Genomic DNA, 11,382 nt, shown 5'->3' with positions numbered 1-11,382 from the left:
TGCAACTCTGTGTTCTGCCTCACAGCAAAAAGGCAGGTGACCCCCACTGGCTCTGAGAACACCATGACAGTGGCACTTTGCATTTCTGCAGTGCTCTACACATCACAGTTTCAAGGGTGGGGGTACGAGGGGAAGCACTGCTAAATGTATCCTCCCCGTGGGTACTAAGTCTTCTTGTCCCTATCTATGCTTGAGGGAATATTTGAGTGTTCCTTGGAAAGTTTAAATTCCTTCGGTTCTTGGGAATGCAGCTTAAGCAGGATTAGTCCATATGTTCTGAAGTGCGAAGGTCCCATGTTGCCCCCCACTCCAGATGTGGGAAAAGGCATGTTCAGCACTTCTGAACATCAGCCTTCACGAATGGAGACAAAATTAAAGCCAATTTCAACTCCAGTCAAATTAGTAGAAATAGCAAGTAGTGAAAACAAATGCACCAAACACCTTAATTTCTTTGTTTATAATTCAGTTTTGAGACTTGCTTTTCAGTGTGATCTTTGGACACTGGTGGAAAAGGATTTCAGAAAGTGTCCTGAACACTGCAAACATTTACTGTCCCTGAGCCTTCCTAGGAGACCAGAGTGAGCCCCACCTCGCTGAGACAGAAGCATCAAGTCTTGCCAGAGAGATGAAGATGATGAGGAGGGTGAAGGAGAGAGACAAACGAGTAGCCTGAGGGAGTAGGTAGGTTTATCATCCCCAAGTCCAGCTACATAGATGTTGTTACAAGTGGTGTATGCTACAGCATCAACAACTGCAGTTGCTGCTCCCCCAAAGGGAGACCTTGATATACTCGTTCGTGCATTGGTGGAGTAAACAAATATTAAAATTGACACATTGTGAGAGAGTTTTCTCAGCTGCACTGAATAAAAGGAAAAAAGCCAAAAAAAAAAAAAAGTGCCCTGAAGCTTTGTCAGGTTGAATAAACCACTAGGATGAAGGGAGCAAAGTGATAAAGACCTAGATCCAAGCTACAGAAACAAACTTGAAAACACTTTTTTTTTTTTTTTTAAAGTGAATGGGGTGTTGGGTCAGCCAGCCAGTGTGCCTGAACTGCTTTTGAATGAATGTGTGATCCTACAAAAACAGCTTCCCTGATGGAAATATGGGGGGGGGAAGCTGTTGCACTTTCTAATGCAAAACAAGTTGGAATGGCAAGACCAATATTGGCATATTCATTTGATCATAGCTCAGTGATTAATTTTTTTTCAATATTTTTAAAAAGCAACTGATGCAAAAAGGATAAATACATGTTTTGAAAATCAAACTATTCCAAATCATAGGTAGCATTGGAAAACATGTCTGATTTTGAATAATTGGCCTACAAAATAGAATTATGCTATAGCTCACTTCATTTAGGAGAATCATATGTGTATATGTATATATTTCTGCATGTCCTATATGTTACCATTCAACTCATTTTAATATATGTATGGATATAAAATAAAATCTGTATTAAGTTCCTCCGTTGATGTCTTTGTTTTTCACTTTCAACTGGACATTCTAAAATCAGTAGGAAATGTTAGGAAAGCAGAGCACAGAACAGTTATGTTTCCATAGTCCCTTTCTGTGTACATTAATTATTTGCCAACACTTCACTTCCATAAGAATTTATAACTGCCAAGATTATACTTCCAGTAAAGTCAGTGAAAAACTTGATTTCCATTGCAGAAGGTTAGCCCAATGTTTAACTTTGTTTTATAACAAAACAACCCAAACTGCCAAATTCTGATTATTTCAGAACTTAGTTAAACTTATGACATTATTTTTCTATTTTTTTTGTCCACGGAATTCTACTGTAGCTCTTTGAGGTGCAAATTTGACCTGTTGACTCCCTTCTCTGGTTAATTAACACTGGCTTCACCATTCTGCTTTAGGATTATAATTGGCTCGACTTGCAGAGTGAGTTTAAGAATATACTCTTCTCTTAATTGTGTGCCTTCATTAAAAAACCCTCAGTACTTAGCATTGTTTTCCTTCGCTAAAGAGATAAGTAAATTTTGGGGATGTGTTCCAAAGAATCTTTTAAGTGAGTTCACACCTTCAAATGTGTGAAAAGCCCCATGGGCTTCTCCCATCTAGTTTATATTCATCACTGTGATATTTAAATGCTACCCAAATTTATTTCATAACTTCTCCTTCCCTTCGCACATACTAGGTCTTCCTGTGCTTTACTGGGAGCAGGCTCAATCCAGGAAAGCATCTGGTTTGGAAAACAGCTGAGTTTGTATGGCAATTTTACTGGTGATGCTGTAGCTGTAGTGCTTGTGGGGTACCACACAAGGAGAGGTCCTAGGGAGAGCTGCTGCCTTTCACTGCACCACTCAACACTGCTGGGAAAAGTGGGCAAGTTTTCAGGCTCTCTGAAGATCCCTGAAACATCTGTGCACCTTTTCTGGTGATAGCCCATCTTTGATAGAGGGAATCCCCTTTCCCTGACAATGTTGTGTTTGTTAGGTTTGGGGTCATTCTGGTACCTCTGAGCCAATTCTGCCAAATTGGTTCAGCCAGTGAGATCTGGGGCAGAAAGTGTCTCGAGAAGCGTCCTAGTGAGACCAGGCAGTACTTTGAGATGAGGTGAAGATGCACCTGTGCCTCTCTAGGCCCAGTTCTGTTCGTGTTACTTGAACAAGCAATGATAGTGAAGGAGACCTGACCCATAACACATCTTCAAAGGTGCTGAGAGACCTTTATATGATGTTGCTTTCACAGTGTTCCTTGGAGTTATTATTGGTTCCACCTACACTAATTCACTCTCACGGAGCCTGACCCAGAAAAGAACTAGTCCATGTTTCATCTGACACTATCCTCAAAATTAATAGAAATGAGTGAAAAATAGCTGAAGAGGTTATTTTCTAATGTCTACCTTCAAATGGAAAAGGAAATTTCACTTTTTCCCCCTTCTTTTAACTCCATCTGGTATTTTGCCAGCTATAAGTCTTAATTCTGTTCACTGAGAAAAAAGTATAATACCCTAACATCTGGGCACAGAAATTGCGATGTGAAACAGCCACATCCAGCAGTCTTTACTTGGTCTTTATACAAAGGTCCTTGTTAAAATGTCAGAAAGGCAATTTTAAAAGAACCTCCCGAGGGACTGGGTCAAGTTAAGGTATTTTGGCCTCGACGAAATAGAGCAGTGCTATGAAAGCTCAGAAAAGGCTGTTGAAGCTTGACAACCAGCAAGATGTTGTGTAGGTGTGTTTGTGAAAGAGAGAATCACGCAGGAAAGTGCCCAAGGAAGTCTCGCTTGCCTGGAACTGGAAGCAGATTTAAAAGTGTGTGGGGCTGACAGACTGAGCAGGATCCCAGAGCTCTTAATAAGCCTGGAAAAATACTTGCAATGCTTCCTGAGCCAAATTGACATCTGCCAGCTCCTGGTTCTTTCTTGTGTCCACTTATACTATTTAAGTTTTGTGTTGGGATGAAGGCGTGTTTTATTGTACTGAAAATTCTCATCAGTGACTGTTGCACACTTCTTCTCTCCAGTGGTCGCAACCTTGTTGCCTATCCCCATAAAGACAGATTACAACTGCTGCAGGAAAAACCAAATAGGATCAAAGCAGTTCATCGATTTATTAGCAGCACCTAATTAACCAGCCATCGGTGAACAATACTTTTGGGATCAATACCAACAACACAGCAGATAACCTACAGCTCCAGGCTCTCCCACGTACGCCACGGCATTTACATGACTTCAAGCAGCTTTGAAACCAAATCTATGGTTGCATCAAGGCCACGCAGAACTGCTCTTCTACATTATGTAGTCAGTTAATTTCTTGAAGCACTATGACCTCATAGTAACCCTATCCAGTGTTATGAAGGTATGCAGAGACTCCTAGAATCAAAACCCTCAGGTTGAATCCAGACACAGAATCAAAGCTTTCTGTGACGTGATCAGCTCTCCCTGCATTTGCTCCTGACCTGTAATTCCTGTAATTCCTCTGCCCAGTTTCCGCCTGTTCAAAATGCCATGTGGGAAGCCAATGTGAGCAAGGGTTGCCCTGTCAGAAAAGCTGATGCAGAAACATGTTTTCCTACTTTTCATTTTTCCTTGCAAGAGGAATTATTCAAAGATACTGACCCATACAACTCCAAGCCCAAGCCACTTAATTGCAGGTGCTGGGGTTTTTTGGGGGTGAGGGAAATTTTTTTGGAGTTGGGGGTAAGATTGCTCTGGAAGGGAATGACTTCTGCAGAGCAAAGGGCCAAGGGATGGAAGTAATACAGGGAAATGTCGAAAGCATTCAATTCCATCCACATGGAATTGAATGACAGATCTTCATTTCTTTCTGCATTGGCATAAAACCTCTTTACTCTTCCTTTTTGCAGTCACTTTATTCCAGTGATGATGAATGTCGTACAAACAGCGCAAGCATAATAAATTGGTTCTTAATTTCCTCCTAGCTGATCTTGGATTTGGCTGGTGGCTATAAGTGAAGTAAATGTACTAGAACAATAAATGGTAGGTTTTGAAAATAAGGATCTGATAGTCATAGCCAAATAGTCATTATGAGTGTTAATCACCCAAACTGAATTCCAGCATATACTTAACTGCACACCTGTCTGACATCTGGAAAATTGAACTAATCCATTTTCTGAAAGGAACTCCAACTTGGAAATCACATTTGCACTTGGCAGTGTTATGCCTACTATTGTTACAAATAGCCCCAAAGATGATTAGAATGGAAAGGAAATAAAGGCAATCTCCTTTGTTTTGAGGGCTGTGTATTTTATATGTTTGACAGCATCAGGAGGGAGTTATTTGCCTTGTTTTATCAGAACATAGCTCACCCGTGGCTCCGAGGGGGCTCCTGCACCGCTTGCCCCAGGGTCTTCAAGCAGGTACTTACAGAGCACAGCTTTTGGGAAGGCGGAATGGCAGGACAATCCACAGTGGGGCTGGGGAAGGAGAGTGACTGGGAATGGCAGAGTGGACCGCATCCCTTGTAACTGCCCTTGCGACAACGGAGTGAGCTGGGGAACGCTTCATGCCCTGCCTTTTGAAAGCATCGCAAACTCCTCGATTGTGCCAGACTAAAATGACCAAGTTGTTAGTGGCACTGCTTCACATCCTGCAGAACCATCGGTGAGCCTGTCTGTCAGTCATGAACAAAAACAGGACAGAAATACATTTCATCACCTTGAGCTTCTCAGGACCCATCCTGAGCCCACCAGCATCCAAATACATGTTTTGCTAGGAAACCACAAAAGTAGCACCCAAGACTCAACGTGCCAGAGGTTAAATGACCACATTCATCTTAATCTGAATTCATCTTAACACCAGCTACTTTGTATTCTTTCTAACTGCCAATTCTTCTTTCTGTAAATAAAATGCTGTACCTTTTCTCACTGGCAGAGACAGTTGCTATAACATAATGTTGCATTTTTTTCCTTAAAAAACTCCAGTGAATTTTAGGGGCCAGTGTATTTCTTCCATATGTCTTAGTGGTTTTGTGATAATGGCAGCAACTGAAAAAAAAATTACCCATTGCAAAAACTGAATCAGGCAACTGATTTTAATTTTGGATTTTTTAGTCCTCTCATAATGTGTGATTGAAAGTTTGTGAGGTGCTCAGTGTGGTTTATAAAACCCTGTCAAGCGCTTGTAACTTTGGCAAAGAAAGACTTCTTAATACACAGTTTTTAATGTGAAATTACCATATTTTCAGTTAGCAAGAGAGGTCTTTTTCAGCAGCTAAAATTAACTGTTGAAAAACGTTGGAAATGTGCATGGTAATGAGTTCATTCCTGTCAAAATGAAATCATTAATATTAATTTTTTACCCTCCTCTGAGTGACTCCTGCACCATTTTTCAAGTTAGAAAAGAAGTTAACGAATTTGCGAGACCGTTTCCTGCCGTACAGGGTTAGCAGGTCTCCCACCAACAGCAAGAGACTATTTTAAGTCTTGACTTCTCCTTTGAAAGCACCTCACTTCAGTGTTTAACTTTTCCTTGGATTATTTACAGGTAAAAGCATCAAAATCCCTGTAAGCCTGTTTACTTCTACTACACATAAGATGTACAGACCTACAGACCTTGAGGCTGCCAAAAGATGGTCTTCCAAAGGGTTGGGGTTTTTTTTACCAGTTAAGCAGAGCAATACATCTCAGTTCAGACTTTTCCCGAAGGACCTGTTTTCACTGAAGTCAATGGAAAAATTCCCATTGATTTCAGCATGGCTGGATCAAGTCCAGGGTTCAGACATTTCCAAGAGGTGTCCAATTACAGAAAAAAAAAAAAAAAGAAGGATTTAAAGGGTCTTGATTCACTGGAAGATTTCAGTAGGTGTTTAATCGACGCTGATTTAATGACACTAGAGCATAAAACTAAATATAAGCACAAATTAAAATGTCTTAGTTTAGAAGTTCTATTTATTTTTAAAAAATCAGACTCCGTGCTACATCTGCACTTACCAAGCAGGTAGGTGACATGAAGTCTCAGTGAAAATAGCTCTTAACAACAAATAGGTCTTGTTTCTGTGTTAAAAAAGTACAAATTTAATCCCACGGTACATCATAAAACTTTGAAAAGGTGGCATTAGCAGTGGTATCTTTCCAATTCAGAAATGTTCCAGTATTTTTAAATGCATGCACCTTGTTGGCTTTTGTTTTAATCTTGGGGGAAGGGGAAATGATCAACTTTTATCCTCGTTTAATGCTAACTAAATATTCCTTAGCTACTGAAGTGACTTAATGACATGAGTATGTGGTCTTATCAAAGTCCCATTCTTGTTCTGACAGTATCTCATTTGTATGCAAATCCACTTGCATGCAACTTATTCTTTGGCAAACGGTGCTGGGAAGCCAGCGAGCGTCGTTTTAATTATGTGCACGTCTCGGCGTAGTATATTTGTTACTGCATAGGAACATTATGCTGCTGTAATAACCACTGTACCTTATATCATGCTTATGAACAGTGGGGCAGATCATCCTGCAATTCTTATCGTGAGTGATAGACGCGCTCTGGCAGTCGCTGTCACCCAAGGGTAATCGCAATACATAAGGCGTCCTGTTAGATAAAATATTCATGGGGCACTTGTGTGTGTGTGGGGGGGGGGGGTGTGTGTGGTGTGTGTGTGTGTGTGTGTGTGTCTGTGTGTGTGATTTCCCATCTTTCTCATAACGCTGCCCACTGGCTATCTGTTCAGCCGCTGCCTTACCTTCTCTTACCTTGCACAGCCTTCACCATTAAGAAAAATTAATCCAGTTAGCCACAAAGTGTTTAAAGAAAGGGTAGATCGGGTACTTAGATATATGGTTTAGCATAGGACAGGAACGCTTGGACTTGATCTTAAAGGTCTTTTCCAACCTTGTGATTCTGTGATTCTGTGATTCCGTGAAAGTGGAGACCCCCCCATGTGCCTGTATGGCAGGGGGACAGCTCCTGCTTACTAGATGCAAGCTAGAGTCAGGGGATAGCTGGTGTCAGTACGTGTGCAGGGGGGGAGAGGAATGGGGGTCTATATATTTATACCCAACAGTGGTGGGTGTCTACACAAAACCAGTGTGATTTACAGGGCCCCTTTCTGTCACCCTTGAGAAGGGCTTCCTAGGAGATGTGGCTCCTTGACACATTTCTGCAGTCTCCAGGAGAGGGGAGACAGTCCCTCTGCTTGAGGCCGTACAGCAAACCCATCCTTCCCTGTACTTTATCCGGCTTGCCATATAAAGCTAACCCTGTTTCGTGTCATGCAGCCAGCTTGATCGCTTGTGATACAGTCCATGCTAGGAGAATGCTCTACAGGGATGAATATTGTCAGAGCTGGAAAACTAGCTTCAGAACTGCATCGTTTCAGAAAGAAAGAAAGAAAAAAAAGGATTGTGTCAATGTCCCAGCTTCGAGCCAGGGAAGTTTTATTATGACTCTTGGAAGGAAAAGAAAAGTGAACCTCTCAGAAGCAGCATAATGATGCAAAACCAGCCAGCAGAAATCCGGAGGCATAAAGAGATACAGAGGCAATATCCTGCTCTGAACGTAGGCTCAGCTCATATGGTTAAATGCCTGTGGGTGTGACTCTACAGCCCACCTACATGTGGTGCTACAGTTTAGGAAGAAAGAGCTGGAGGAGATGCCCAGGTTATTATCTCCAGGACTCTGCAATTGCTTACATCCCTGTACAGGTTTATGTACATCCCTGTGCACGGGAAGCATAAAATCTGCATACCTACAAAGTCACCTGCATCTAGAGAAACGTCTTCTGGCAGCTGGGAAAGAGATGCTCTAGTCAAACAAGACAACAAAACTTCTGCAATTACTAATAAACCTGACAAACTGATTTATGGCTGTTTTTCTTGCTGTGATTTGTTGACAGATTGTTCTTTATGCAAAAATTACCAAGGTTTAAATCTGTATCATATGGCCTTTAATTCAACTGACAATATGTTACCAATTAAATTCCACTTAAGCTATCATCAACTAGCAAACCACAGACTGTGTTAAGGAGAATGACAGTCAGGTAGCCAGTAAAAATCATTTTGGCCATGATTCTGAAGGCTGGCCTATAAAGGAAGGACATTAAATAACAATACGAAAGATAGAAAAAGCTTGGGGGGGGTGTTAGTGAAATTAAAGTGCTGCTGTTTTTGCATTTAATGCATCTCCTGTTGGAGAAACAGAGATGGGATTCCTGTCCTTGGTATCACAAACTGTCCTGATGTGCAGGAGGAGCAGCACAGCAGGGCCAGTGCTTAGTAGGAAGAGTATTAATGAAACTTAACCGTTTGCCCTTTCATTTGCTCTTCAATGGCTCTTTGGCTCAATTTTGGCCCTTGCTCCTCGGTATTGTTGTTTGCATTTGTAGAGAGAGGATGTATTTACTGCCAGGCAAAAGAGGTTGATCCCATGGGGAAAAAAAAAAGGTGTTTCTAAATGAGTTTCACTTCCCCCACCCAATTTCTTCTTCACTACGGTGACAGAAGGACCCGGCACAGAGAGTGGTATCGAACATCATAGAGAAGAACAGGGGTCCTCACTCCGCACGTTGACCTCGGCAGCACCCAGCATGGGGCAGGCCGGGGTGCCTCCCTTTCCGAATTCACACCCGCAACCTCACCTGGAAAAGACACACTTTAAATGTTGCCATGGGATAAGAACTGCTACACAGCAAGGATAAGAACTGCTACACAGCTTAAAAACCCCAAATAGATGTGCTTTCCTGAGCAGCCATTAGCTGGGTTTGTTCCAGGAGAGGCGATAACTTCCTCGGAGCCGGAGCTCTGTGGCGTGAAGTGGGCTGAGGTGGGTTTCCGCAGTGGAGGTGGGCTGGATCGCTTTCTTGGCTTAAACAGGGTAGTGCCGAAGCACAGGGTTTAAACAGTGGGGTGGGAGCCCGTCTGTAAGTGCTGCATTGTACAGAGCTTCCTGCTGTGCGTTTTATCTGTCTCCTTATCTCAGCCTTAATGCTGCGGTTGTGTATTAAGTGTATGTGTGCTCCAGAGAATGGGTAGTAATCTTTGTTTAGAAAATAGAGCCTATCACTATTAACCCTAGTGAATTGAAAATTTACTCCTTTTCCCACTCTATCATCATCACAGTCATTATTTACTTAAGAGCTTTTTAATGTTTTGCTGTCTGTACTGATGGCTGCGGTGTCCTAGGCAGGGACTAGGATTTGGGATCTCATCGTGAAGTGTCTCTAATGAATGCTTGAACTCCCCTTCCTTTCTGTATGTTGCAATGCAACATCATAAGCCAAAAAAAAACCCACCCCCAAAACCAACCCGCTGAGAAGCAACAAAAATCATAACACTTTCAAAAAATACAAATATCCCTCTTACCGAAGATTACAATGTAAATCAGGCATCTATTATTTCTGTGTCAGTATAATAATTTAAAAAGAATTTGCACATGATAAGAGGCATCCTCTAAGGATGACAAATTAGGCATAATAAAACAGTTAGGAAAGAACATAAGTAAGAAGGCATTTGGGGCAAATCCTTTTCTTCCTCTGCAGTCACGCAAATAAACAGTTTGAGGGATATACATCCCTGCTTACAATATGATAGCCAGTGCCAGAGAGGCTGTTAGAAACCCCATCAAGTCCTTTGTCCCAGCTCTCCTCCACAAAAAAGGAAGGAGGGGAGCAGATAAGTCTTCAGTGCCCACTCTGCATCATGACTTTGTGGTTATGAATTTGAAGAATCACGCTGCCATCTTACACCTCTCCTTCCTTGGATGGTATGCTAAGCTGGCTCTATGGGTGACTGGGATGGAAGGACAAAAAACCCAATATAATGGTTACATATAGAACTAGATCTATGCATCCGTAATGTATATATGCATTTCTGCGAGGTCTTCATCAGCTCTTCTCTGCACAGCAATATTCTGGTGTAAGTCAGCTGAGCTCAGGTGATCCACATCATGTGTGTTCCTGTGCGAAGTAAGGGTCAGTCCCTGCCCTACTTGATAAACTCCTTCATGCATCAGCATGCCCAGGATGCAGGGGGTTTGCATGTTTTTAGTTGTTTTGGGGATTTTTAAAAATCTTGCCTGGGCACCTGCATGTGGTGCTGGAGGGGAAGGCAAACCTGCAATATCTGGGAAAGCTCTTGACGACTGCTCTGCTGCAGAACATTTCTCAGTGCTTTCTGCTTCCCTGCCTCCTCGCTAGGATTTCTTTCCAACTTATTTTATAGATGGCTTTGCAGACCATGTAGGAACATGTATCACTTCTTCTGAAGAAGTCTGTCAGGGGGATGTCAGATGAGGAACAAGGACAGCTTTCTCTTCTGACATTTGCTCTTAAGAAGCTGGCACTGCAGTAGCTCTGTGACCGTCAGGTCTCTGCAGCTGAACTCTATGAGAGTCTGGTAGACCACATGCTGCCTTGGGATTTGGGTATCTGAACTGCTGGGTGTGCAGAGGCAAAATCCATGATCCAGGACCTACTCATATTGCTCCCTGCCCCCAATTTCCCCTCCCACGGGCTCACAGGCTTGGCATCAGAGCACAATGTTCGTTTATGGAGGAAAGGGGAGAAGAACGGTAACCTTATGGCCAACAGTGCTTTATGATGGGCATGAAGAAGACAGGATGGAGAAGTTAAAGACTGCTTTTTCTGAAGTGCTGGGTGGTCTCTTGGGGATCATGTGCAGCTGATCTAATTCATGGTAGACAGTGCTGTGGATCAGCACATCCTGGCCTCAGGCTTAGCCAAAATGCCGACCCCCAGCTTGGCACAGCGTGGGCCCAGCACAACCCTCTACTCTGGCTCTGGAGGGGAACGTGTGTTTTGGACTGCTTCTGCAGTGGGGCAAGCTGAAACCTCCTTGGCTGTCATAGCTTTTGTCACTGCAGAGATTGCCATGATCCTCCCTGCTCCAGGTCACCGAGCAGATGGAAGCACATAGTTTTTAATATGCTGGATTGCCGGTGGTCAATAT

Source organism: Gallinula chloropus (assembly GCF_964237585.1).
Source record: "Gallinula chloropus genome assembly, chromosome: 1".
Lineage (NCBI taxonomy): Eukaryota > Metazoa > Chordata > Aves > Gruiformes > Rallidae > Gallinula > Gallinula chloropus.
This window is presented reverse-complemented; position numbering follows the sequence as displayed.